We start from the raw sequence: 13,621 nt of genomic DNA, 5'->3' as shown, positions 1-13,621 counted from the left end.
CTCTATACACAGAATCCAGATGACAGGTTCCCTTTAAGTTTAGGTATTTCGCTAGTAACACAATGCGCCACCTGCTGTCTGAACCTTGTATTGCAATTTATCCAATTTAGATATAACGTCATTTTGTGACACACATCTCAGGACTAGGGATGAGCGTACCCGAACTGTATAGTTCGGGTTCGTACCGAATTTTGGGGTGTCCGTGACACGGACCCGAACCCGAACATTTTCGTAAAAGTCCGGGTTCGGGATCGGTGTTCGGCGCTTTCTTGGCGCTTTTTAAAAGGCTGCAAAGCAGCCAATCAACAAGCGTCATACTACTTGGCCCAAGAGGCCATCACAGCCATGCCTACTATTGGCATGGCTGTGATTGGCCAGTGCACCATGTGACCCAGCCTCTATTTAAGCTGGAGTCACGTAGCGCCGCACGTCACTCTGCTATGATCAGTATAGGGAGAGGTTGCAGCTGCGACGTTAGGGCGAGATTAAGCAGATTAACTCCTCCAAAAGACTTCATTCTGTGATAGATCTGCAGCTTTGGATCATTGAAGTGCTATTATTGACTTGCTCACTTTTTTGAGGCTGCCCAGAGCGTTTTTAGATCACTTTTTTTCTGGGGTGATCGGCGGCCATTTTGTGACTTGTGGTGCGCCAGCACGAGCTATCACCAAGTGTATTTAACCATCGATAGTGTGGTTATTTTGTGCTATATCCTACATCAGCTGCAGGCTGAGCCTGTGTCACCGAAGTGCATTTAACCATCAACAGTCTGGTTATTTTTTGGCCATATACTACATCTGGTGCAGGCTGAGCCTGTGTCACCCAAGTGCATTTAACCATCAACAGTCTGATTATTTTTTGGCCATATACTACATCTGGTGCAGGCTGAGCCTGTGTCACCCAAGTGCATTTAACCATCAACAGTGTGGTTATTTTTTGGCCATATATTACATCAGGGTCAAGTTGAGCCTGTCACCCAGCGCCTAAAAAATAGACCTGACATTTCTATTCAACCAAATCTGTACTGTTTTAGCTGGTCAAGTTATTTGTAGTGACCGTAAAAGCAGACTTTTTGTTCTGGGTTGAAAAAGCATTCCCAAATTTGCCATTCTCAAAATAACTAGTTTCTGGTATTTGAGGCCTACTTGAAATCTATCCCAAAAAGAAAATCTTACATTGAAGGTATTGATAGTGTCATTCAGAAAAACCTAAGACACACGCTAGCGTGCTGATAGAAGTGTGATTCTGAGATTAAACCTATACCTGTCACTCAGCGCAAAAAAAAACATGTCTCACATCTCTATTCAACCAAATCTGCACTGTTTTAGCTGGTCAAGTTATTTGTAGTGACCGTAAAAGCACACTTTTTGTTCTGGGTTGAAAAAGCATTCCCAAATTTGTCATTCTCAAAATTGTGGTGAACGGGAACAATGAGGAAAACATCTAATAAGGGACGCGGACGTGGACATGGTCGTGGTGGTGTTAGTGGACCCTCTGGTGCTGGGAGAGGACGTGGCCGTTCTGCCACAGCCACACGTCCTAGTGAACCAACTACCTCAGGTCCCAGTAGCCAGCAGAATTTACAGCGATATTTGGTGGGGCCCAATGCCGTTCTAAGGATGGTAAGGCCTGAGCAGGTACAGGCATTAGTCAATTGGGTGGCCGACAGTGGATCCAGCACGTTCACATTATCTCCCACCCAGTCTTCTGCAGAAAGCGCACAGATGGCGCATGAAAACCAAGCAGATCGGTCTGTCACATCACCCCCATGCATATCAGGGAAACTGTCTGAGCCTCAAGTTATGCAGCAGTCTCTTATGCTGTTTGAAGACTCTGCTGCCAGGGTTTCCCAAGGGAATCCACCTAGCCCTTCCCCAGGGGTGGAAGAGATAGAATGCACTAACGCACAACCACTTATTTTTCCTGATGATGAGGACATGGGAATACCACCTCAGCACGTCTCTGATAATGACAAAACACAGGTGCCAACTGCTGCGTCTTTCTGCAGTGTGCAGACTGAACAGGAGGTCAGGGATCAAGACTGGGTGGAAGACGATGCAGGGGACGATGAGGACCTAGACCCCACATGGAATGAAGGTCGTGCCACTGACTTTCACAGTTCGGAGGAAGAGGCAGTGGTGAGACCGAGCCAACAGCGTAGCAAAAGAGGGAGCAGTGGGCAAAATCAGAACACCCGCCGCCAAGAGACTCCGCCTGCTACTGACCGCCGCCATCTGGGACCGAGCACCCCAAAGGCAGCTTTAAGGAGTTCCCTGGTATGGCACTTCTTTAAACAATGTGCTGATGACAAGACCCGAGTGGTTTGCACGCTGTGCCATCAGAGCCTGAAGCGAGGCATTAACGTTCTGAACCTTAGCACAACCTGCATGACCAGGCACCTGCATGCTAAGCATGAACTGCAGTGGAGTAAACACCTTAAAAACAAGGAAGTCACTCAGGCTCCCCCTGCTGCCTCTTCTGCTGCTGCCGCCTCGGCCTCTTCTGCTGCTGCCGCCGCCTCGGCTTCTTCTGCTGCTGTTGCCGCCGCCTCGGCCTCTTCCTCTGCCGGAACGTTGGCACCTGCCGCCCAGCAAACATGGGATGTACCACCAACACCACCACCTGCGTCACCAAGCATCTCAACCATGTCACACGGCAGCGTTCAGCGTAAATTCCCACCTAGCCACCCTCGATCCCTGGCCCTGAATGCCAGCATTTCTAAACTACTGGCCTATGAAATGCTGTCATTTAGGCTGTTGGACACACACAGCTTCAAACAGCTCATGTTGCTTGCTATCCCACAGTATGTTGTTCCAAGCCGCCACTACTTCTCCAAGAGAGCCGTGCCTTCCCTGCACAAACAAGTGTCCGATAAAATCAAGTGTGCACTGCGCAACGCCGTCTGTGGCAAGGTCCACCTAACCACAGATACGTGGACCAGTAAGCACGGCCAGGGACGCTATATCTCCCTAACTGCACACTGGGTAAATGTAGTGGCGGCTGGGCGTCCTTCCGCCGCCAAGGATCGCAGGGCAACATTCTTTGCCTCCTGTCTCCTCCTCCTTCTACTCAGCTTCCTCCTCCTCTTTTTCCACCTGCTCATCCAGTCAGCCGCACACCTTCACCACCAACTTCAGCACAGCTGGGGTAAATGTCAGCAGGCCATTCTGAAACTCATATGTTTGGGGGACAGGCCCCACACCGCACAGGAGTTGTGGCGGGGTATAGAACAACAGACCGACGGGTGGTTGCTGCCGGTGAGCCTCAAGCCCAGCCTGGTGGTGTGCGATAATGGGCGAAATCTCGTTGCAGCTCTGGGACTAGCCGGTTTGAAGCACATCCCTTGCCTGGCGCATGTGCTGAATTTGGTGGTGCAGAAGTTCATTCGCAACTACCCCGACATGTCAGAGCTGCTGCATAAAGTACGGGCCGTCTGTTCACGCTTCCGGCGTTCACACCCTGCCGCTGCTCGCCTGTCTGCGCTACAGCGTAACTTCGGCCTTCCCGCTCACCGCCTCATATGCGACGTACCCACCAGGTGGAACTCCACCTTGCATATGCTGGACAGACTGTGCGAGCAGCAGCAGGCCATAGTGGAGTTTCAGCTGCAGCACGCACGGGTCAGTCGCACTGTGGATCAGACACACTTCACCACCAATGACTGGGCCTCCATGCGAGACCTGTTTGCCCTGTTGCGCTGTTTCGAGTACTCCACCAACATGGCCAGTGGCGATGATGCCATTATCAGCGTTACAATACCACTTCTATGTCTCCTTGAGAAAACACTTAGGGCGATGATGGAAGAGGAGGTGGCCCAGGAGGAAGAGGAGGAAGAGGGGTCATTTTTAGCACTTTCAGGCCAGTCTCTTCGAAGTGACTCAGAGGGAGGTTTTTTGCAACTCCAGAGGCCAGGTACAAATGTGGCCAGACAGGGCCCACTACTGGAGGACGAGGAGGACGAGGATGAGGAGGAGGTGGAGGAGGATGAGGATGAAGCATGTTCACAGCGGGGTGGCACCCAAAGCAGCTCGGGCCCATCACTGGTGCGTGGCTGGGGGGAAACACAGGACGATGACGATACGCCTCCCACAGAGGACAGCTTGTCCTTACCTCTGGGCAGCCTGGCACACATGAGCGACTACATGCTGCAGTGCCTGCGCAATGACAGCAGAGTTGCCCACATTTTAACGTGTGCGGACTACAGGGTTGCCACCCTGCTGGATCCCCGGTACAAAGACAATGTGCCCACCTTACTTCCTACACTGAAGCGTGATAGGAAGATGCGCGAGTACAAGCGCACGTTGGTAGACGCGCTACTGAGAGCATTCCCAAATGTCACAGGGGAACCAGTGGAAGCCCAAGGCGAAGGCAGAGGAGGAGCAAGAGGTCGCCAACGCAGCTGTGTCACGGCCAGCTCCTCTGAGGGCAGGGTTAGCATGGCAGAGATGTGGAAAAGTTTTGTCACCACGCCACAGCTAACTGCACCACCACCTGATACGGAACGTGTTAGCAGGAGGCAAAATTTCACTAACATGGTGGAACAGTACCTGTGCACACCCCTCCACGTACTGACTGATGGTTCGGCCCCATTCAACTTCTGGGTCTCCAAATTGTCCACGTTGCCAGAGCTAGCCTTTTATGCCTTGGAGATGCTGGCCTGCCCGGCGGCCAGCGTTTTGTCTGAACGTGTATTCAGCACGGCAGGGGGAGTCATTACAGACAAACGCAGCCGCCTGTCTACAGCCAATGTGGACAAGCTGACGTTCATAAAAATGAACCAGGCATGGATCCCACAGGACCTGTCCATCCCTTGTGCAGATTAGATATTAACTACCTCCCCTTAACAATATATTATTCTACTCCAGGGCACTTCCTCATTCAATACTATTTCTATTTTCATTTTACTATTATATTGCGGGGCAACCCAAAGTTGAATGAACCTCTCCTCTGTCTGGGTGCCGGGGCCTAAATGTGTGACAGTGGCCTGTTCCAGTGGTGGGTGACGTGAAGCCTGATTCTCTGCTATGACATGAAGACAGATTCTGTGCTGACATAAGGCCAGATTCTCTGTTACGGGACCTCTCTCCTCTGCCTGGGTGCCGGGGCCTAAATATGTGACAGTGGCCTGTTCCAGTGGTGGGTGACGTGAAGCCTGATTCTCTGCTATGACATGAAGACAGATTTTGTGCTGACATAAGGCCAGATTCTCTGTTACGCGACCTCTCTCCTCTGCCTGGGTGCCTGGGCCTAAATATGTGACAGTGGCCTGTTCCAGTGGTGGGTGACGTGAAGCCTGATTCTCTGCTATGACATGAAGACAGATTCTGCGCTGACATAAGGCCAGATTCTCTGTTACGGGACCGCTCTCCTCTGTCTGGGTGCCGGGGCCTAAATGTGTGACAGTGGCCTGTTCCAGTGGTGGGTGACGTGAAGCCTGATTCTCTGCTATGACATGAAGACAGATTCTGTGCTGACATAAGGCCAGATTCTCTGTTACGGGACCCCTCTCCTCTGCCTAGGTGCCTGGGCCTAAATATGTGACAGTGGCCTGTTCCAGTGGTGGGTGACGTGAAGCCTGATTCTCTGCTATGACATGAAGACAGATTCTGTGCTGACATAAGGCCAGTGTCTCTGTTACGGGACCTCTCTCCTCTGCCTGGGTGCCTGGGCCTAAATATGTGACAGTGGCCTGTTCCAGTGGTGGGTGAAGTGAAGCCTGATTCTCTGCTATGACATGAAGACAGATTCTGTGCTGACATAAGGCCAGATTCTCTGTTACGGGACCTCTCTCCTCTGTCTGGGTGCCGGGGCCTAAATATGTGACAGTGGCCTGTTCCAGTGGTGGGTGACGTGAAGCCTGATTCTCTGCTATGACATGAAGACAGATTCTGTGCTGACATAAGGCCAGATTCTCTGTTATGCGACCTCTCTCCTCTGCCTGGGTGCCTGGGCCTAAATATGTGACAGTGGCCTGTTCCAGTGGTGGGAGACGTGAAGCCTGATTCTCTGCTATGACATGAAGACATATTCTGTGCTGACATAAGGCCAGATTCTCTGTTGCACGACCTCTCTCCTCTGCCTGGGTGCCTGGGCCTAAATATGTGACAGTGGCCTGTTCCAGTGGTGGGTGACGTGAAGCCTGATTCTCTGCTATGACATGAAGACAGATTCTGCGCTGACATAAGGCCAGATTCTCTGTTACGGGACCGCTCTCCTCTGTCTGGGTGCCGGGGCCTAAATGTGTGACAGTGGCCTGTTCCAGTGGTGGGTGACGTGAAGCCTGATTCTCTGCTATGACATGAAGACAGATTCTGTGCTGACATAAGGCCAGATTCTCTGTTACGGGACCCCTCTCCTCTGCCTAGGTGCCTGGGCCTAAATATGTGACAGTGGCCTGTTCCAGTGGTGGGTGACGTGAAGCCTGATTCTCTGCTATGACATGAAGACAGATTCTGTGCTGACATAAGGCCAGTGTCTCTGTTACGGGACCTCTCTCCTCTGCCTGGGTGCCTGGGCCTAAATATGTGACAGTGGCCTGTTCCAGTGGTGGGCGACGTGAAGCCTGATTCTCTGCTATGACATGAAGACAGATTCTGCGCTGACATAAGGCCAGATTCTCTGTTACGGGACCGCTCTCCTCTGTCTGGGTGCCGGGGCCTAAATGTGTGACAGTGGCCTATTCCAGTGGTGGGTGACGTGATGCCTGATTCTCTGCTATGACATGAAGACAGATTCTGTGCTGACATCAGGCCAGATTCTCTGTTACGGGACCTCTCTCCTCTGCCTGGGTGCCTGGGCCTAAATGTGTGACAGTGGCCTGTTCCAGTGGTGGGTGACGTGAAGCCTGATTCTCTGCTATGACATGAAGACTGATTCTGCGCTTACATAAGGTCAGATTCTCTCTTACGGGACCGCTCTCCTCTGTCTGGGTGCCGGGGCCTAAATGTGTGACAGTGGCCTGTTCCAGTGGTGGGTGACGTGAAGCCTGATTCTCTGCTATGACATGAAGACAGATTCTGTGCTGACATAAGGCAAGATTCTCTGTTACGCGACCTCTCTCCTCTGCCTGGGTGCCTGGGCCTAATAATGTGAAAGTGGCCTGTTCAAGTGGTGGGTGACGTGAAGCCTGATTCTCTGCTATGACATGAAGACTGATTCTGTGCTGACATAAGGCCAGATTCTCTGTTACGCGACCTCTCTCCTCTGCCTGGGTGCCTGGGCCTAAATGTGTGACAGTGGCCTGTTTCAGTGGTGGGTGACGTGAAGCTTGTTTCTCTGCTATGACATGAAGACAGATTCTGCGCTGACATAAGGCCAGATTCTCTGTTACGGGACCGCTCTCCTCTGTCTGGGTGCCGGGGCCTAAATGTGTGACAGTGGCCTGTTCCAGTGGTGGGTGACGTGAAGCCTGATTCTCTGCTATGACATGAAGACAGATTCTGTGCTGACATGAAGCCAGATTCTCTGCTATGGCATGAAGAGACTGATTCTGTGCTGACATGAAGCCAGATTCTTTGCTATGGCATGAAGAGACTGATTCTCTGCTGACGTGAAGCCAGATTCTCTGCTATGGGACCTCTGTCCAATTGATATTGGGTCATTTTCATTATTTTTATTTTTATTTTAATTAATTTCCCTATCCACATTTGTTTGCAGGGGATTTACCTACATGTTGCTGCCTTTTGCAGCCCTCTAGCTCTTTCCTGGGCTGTTTTACAGCCTTTTTAGTGCCCAAAAGTTCGGGTCCCCATTGACTTCAATGGGGTTCGGGTTCGGGACGAAGTTCGGTTCGGGTTCGGATCCCGAACCCGAACATTTCCGGGAAGTTCGGCCGAACTTCTCGAACCCGAACATCCAGGTGTTCGCTCAACTCTACTCAGGACATGTTAAGAAAAGTGATCAGTTAAGTGTAGACACATCTGTACCTTTTTTTGGTGAAAAAACCTTCACTTGCCGCTGTCACAATGAAATATAATAGTAAATCAGCTTTTTAATTGGGTCGGTGAGACCTACCTATTTTATTTTTTTTTTAAAACACTGTACTTGCCACCGTCACAGGGATTTATAATAATTATTCAGTCGGTTAATTTCGTAAAACCTACCAATTTTTTGGGGTGAAAAAACACTGTATTTGCGACTGTCACAGGGATATATAATAGTTATTCAGCCGGTTAATTGGATTGGTGTGACCTACCTATTTTTTGGGGTGAAAAAACCTTTACTTGCCACCGTCACAGGGATATAATAGTTATTCAGCTGGTTAATTGGGTTGGTGTGACCTACCTATTTGTGGTGTTTAAAACACTGTACTTGCCACTGTCACAGGAATATATAATAGGTAATCAGCCGGTTAATTGGTTCGGTGAGACCTACCTATTTTTATAAATTTTTTGGGTGAAAAAAACACTGCTGCATGGGCACACGGCAGGGCTCAGAAGGGAAGGACTCCAGAAGAGTTTTATAGAATTTAGAGACACTTGGCTATAAAAAAGAAACATTACATTTTTTCCAATTAAATGTTGTTTTAGAAAAATAGATACTCAGGGTCAGGAGGTCAGTAGTCGTGGCCCAGTGTATAGTTACTCAGGGGTGTCGTTAATTTTTACTATTGAGCTGAGTTTGCCTTATTATAGTTATTTAAAACATAACTTTTATTTGTTATAATTTTAGAATATTGTGACACTATACAAAAACAATGCTGTCATTGCACTGCTTTTATTGGAAGTATGTCAGATATGGCTGACAGCTCTAATCCCATTGGTCAAGCGGCAGTGTGTCAGAGGGGTCGCTTTCAACAGGGTATATCTGCGGATACTTGGCCTAGGTTCTATCCCTAAATAAGCTAGTCGTGGAGAGCTGGGAGAACCCTAACAGGCTGTATTCCGGGCACTCGCCCTTAAAAGGGCGACCCACAGCCGCTGGAACCTCGGATCTATTGCTGCTAAGCCCTAACAAAATTACTCTTCCTCAAAGATGTCCAAGATGGACATAACTCTCGGCTTCACATTTCCAGGTACATGTACAATGTAAAACCCCAATAAAGGACCCTAATTTGGAAATTACATCCCTCTAGTTATTGTTTAACGAGTTGAGTGAGCATTTTGACACTACAAGTATTTTGCAGAGATTCATGATTAGGTGATGGTGCAAAATGAAAATTACAAGTTTTCCACAGATACATTTTCGTCCCAAATATGCTATGCCCACCTTTTGCTATCTGAGACTCAAACCACACCCCTAAGTTTGTTAGGCAGGTTTTACTGGGTATGAAATGTCATAAATGCGGACGTAATCTGCTGTTTGCGTACTCTACAAGGTTCAGAAGGGAAAGACCACCTTTTGGCTTTTACAACGTATATTTTGATGGATTGGTCCATGGGTCCCATGTTGCTTTCAAACCACCTCTGAGGTACTAATAAAACTATTTTCTGACAACCATACATTTATTTTTCTCTAAATGGAGCTATGTGAGGGCTTATATTTTGTGGGAGGAGTTGACATTATCATTGGTTCTATTTTGGAGTGCATATGACTTTTTGATTACTATTTATTTTGCTTTTTGGGAAGCAGGATAAAGAAAAGGCAGCTATTCTACCGTTTATTTTTCCAGTTTTGTTATTGCGCTATAAAAATAGGTTTATTGAAGAAGCCACAGGAAAAAGGAAATGTTTATTCTGCCTTTCAGTACTACTTTTACACAATTGAGACATTTTGTGGGAAAAAAATCATGTTTGATACATAAAACTTTGGCTAAAAAGTGTCAGTTCTTGCATAGTTTTTGTTTAATATTTTTTTACTTCCCCTGATGGGGTAGATTATGTGATATTTTAAGAGAACAGGTCATTACAGATTCAGCAATTCCAAATTGTTATATATTATTTTACAATAAACACACACTAAAAAAAAATATGCCCTTTACTATATTTTAAGCCTAGGGGCCTGTGTGATTTTATACATTTTTTTGTACAAAATGTGAGATGGAAAAATATTTTTAAAAACTTGCCAAAAATTTAAAAAAAAAATATTTTTAACATAAAAACAATGATTTAAATAAGGTCATTTTCTGATGACACATTCGCTTTAACAGTAGTGAAGAGATGCAAAGAGTTATATCAAAATTCAGACTGCTGTTACTAGTGTTGAGCGAGCATGCTAGGCCGAACACCAGTTCGACGCGAGCATCGCTATGCACGGCACATCACAGAGTTCGGCCGAACACCGCATGTGCTCGAGCCAGTGTATTTAAATCTAATTTAGCCTGTATTTCAGAAAAGTTTCTGCCGGGATTTAAACTAACAACCGTCAGCATTAGAGGCAAGGCACTTAACCACTCAGCTATAATAGCTGCATAGCCAGTTACTTTAAAAAAAAAATGAGACTTCTATTGTACTGTACTTCTACTGAGACCAATACAGTAGAAGTCTCATATATATATATAGTTTTTTTTGTTTTTTTTAGTGACTGGCTATATAGTGTAGTGGTTAAAGTTCTGCGCTCTGATGCAGAAGCTGTGAGTTCAAATCCTTTCACAAACTTTTTCAGAAATAGAGATTAAATTAGATTTATATATTGTATATATTTTTTTGTAATTGTAAAAAAGGTATGGCACAAAAAAAATGTGTAATTACTATATATATATATATATATATATATATATATTCTGATATATATGAATGAATAATATGTGAGAAACTACTACCGATGATTTAGCCATAATATATTTACATATATTATAATATATTATATATTCTAAATATATAATAATATGGGTAAACATATTATGGCTAAAAACATATATATATATATATATATATATATATATATATATATATATATAGTTTAGCCTCTAATTCTGAAAAAGTTTTTGACCGAATTTGAACTCACAGCTTCTGCATCACAGCCCAGAACTTTAGCCACTACACAATATAGCTGCATAGACAGTCACTTAAAAAAATTATAATATGAGACTTCTACTGTATAGGTCTCAGTAGAAGTACAGTACAGTAGAAGTCTCATATTATTTTTTATTTTTTTATTTTTTTTATTTTATTTACTGGCTATGCAACTATTATAGCTGAGTGGTTAAGTGCCTTGCCTCTATTACAGAAGGTTGCGAGTTCGAATCCCAGCAGAAACTTTTCTAAAATATAGGCTAAATTAGATTTAAATACACTGCGGTGTCCCCAAGCACTGACTCCATTTATGGACATAGCTATATATGGAGTCAGAGCAGGGACTTCTATGCCGAACTAGAGTCTAGACACCCTCCCCTCTTCAGAGCAGGGGGTGCCTCGGGTTCTCCCATTGACTTCCAATGTGCTCAGGTGCTCGGTGGAACACCCGAGCATCGCAAAGTGTTCTACACGAGCACCAAAGTGCTCGATCAACACTAGCTGTTACCCATCATCATACTGTAGATCATATGAGTGACTGCAGTATTTATCAATAGTGACGAGCGGGAGGTGACATATTCGATTTTGACGAAATTCGCGAATATTTGCTAGAATATTCGTCGAAATTGAATATTCGTCATTATTCTAGTTATTGCGATTAATATGCGATTTAAATAATCGCGTATTGCGATTTTAACTTAAGGCAACTTTCCTATTGGTTTGATATCTAGAATTAGCGAAGATGACGAATATGACGAATGTATTCGTCATATTCCTCAAAACGAATACGTTTTTAATTCGCTATGCGATAATATTACTTAGCTTTTTTTTTAAATAAATAGAATAATTATAATACTTGATAATTATTATAATTATTCTATTTATAAAAAAAAGCTAAGTAATATAATCGCATAGCGAATTAAACACAGCTGTCTCTATAGTCAACTTTCCTATTTGATTGCTAGAATTAGCGAAGTTGACGAATATGGAGCTAAAATGAAGATGGAGAATATTTAGTTATCTTCGTTTTGAGGAATATGACGAATACATTCGTCATATTCGTCATCTTCGCTAATTCTACCAGGCCAACCATAGTAAATCAGGTCTAAGTTGAAATCGCAATGTAATTACTTCAAGTTATATTAATCGCCTTGCGATTTCAACTTTGACGAAGTTAACGAATATGGAATATAGCAGTGCTAAGTTGAAATCGCAATGCGATTAATATAACTTGAAGTAATCGCATTGTGATTTCAACTTAGCACTGCTATATTCCATATTCGTTAACTTCGTTAATTTTAGCAAGCTGACCCATTAGAAACACAGCTATAATTTGAAATCGCAATGCGATTACTTCAAGTTATATTAATCGCATTGCGATTTCAACTTAATTCTCACATCCGACAGTACATTCTAGTATGGAGACGTTCCCATGGTGATGGGGACGCTCCATGAGCACGGAAGTCGGCAGAAGCGGCAACGGGCACTGACTGGAGCAGCCAGGAAGCCAGGAATCCTCAGAACAGGTAAGAACTACTTTTGGGAAGTGGGAAAGAAAAAAATATAACAATAAAAAAAACAAAAAAAGAATATTCCAAATAACAAATTTATACCGCTATATTCGAAATATTCGCGAATTAGCGAAGTGCCAATATTCGCAAAAAAAAAATCGCTATTCTAATATTCGCGCTCAACACTACTTATCAAATGCAGTCAGAGCAAGAATAAACAAGTACATTCAGTGTCTCACAAGCGATTTCTCTGATCCTGTCTGCAGTGTTTGCTGCCCAGATCTCGTCACCTGCTTGCTGTTAACATCTTAAACAATGCCCCTAACGATAACAGTGTCCCATATTGTGCTGCTTAAATGCAAATGCCCCACACTCTTCCCCTGAATAATAAAAATGCTCCACTTTGTGCTAATGAACAAAAATATAATCCACACATACCACTAAATATATAAAATTCACAATTGTGCTGCTGAATAAAAAAATGCCCCACACTGCCCACACTGTGCCCCTGTATGAAAATTAGCCCCTGCTATGCCTCTGAGTAGGGCTGAGCGTACCTGAACTGTAAAGTTTGGGTTCGTACCGAACTTTAGGATTTTTTGTCCCCGGACCCGAACATTTCAGTAAAAGTTCGGGTTCAAGTTCGGTGTTCAGCGATTTAATGGCGCTTTTGAAGCCATCACATCCATGCCTACTAATAGCATGGCTGTGATTAGCCAGTGCAGCATGTGACCCAGCCTCTATATAAGCTGGAGTCATGTAGCGCCACACATCACTCTGCTCTTAATAGTGTAGGGATAGGATGCTGCTGCTGTCAGGGAGAGAATAGGAAAGAATCTATCTGATATCACATCACAACTTGTTATTAACTCTGCGATCTACATCGATTTTGTTTTGTGGGTGCAGTGCAGCATTTTTGTACTCTGCCCTGAGCCCAGTGACACAGAAAAAAAAGTTGTATCCGTCTGTTAGTTCAGTGGGCGTCGGTGGCCATTTTGTGCAAGTTCAGTGCACCAGCACAGCATATGTGCCAGGGACAATAATTTAATCCTGTTCTTTTAGTTCAGTGGACAACATATAACGATTTTTTAAGTGCACCTGCACTGCATATGTGCCAGCGGAAGGGAAAATAATTTAGGAAATCTGTCTGTGAGTTCAGGGACCCAGGGGGTGACATACTGAAATATTTTTTGCCAGTAAAGTACAATCAAAGTAAAT

Source organism: Bufo bufo, chromosome 1, assembly GCF_905171765.1.
Source record: "Bufo bufo chromosome 1, aBufBuf1.1, whole genome shotgun sequence".
Lineage (NCBI taxonomy): Eukaryota > Metazoa > Chordata > Amphibia > Anura > Bufonidae > Bufo > Bufo bufo.
Note: the sequence above shows the minus strand (reverse complement) of the source record.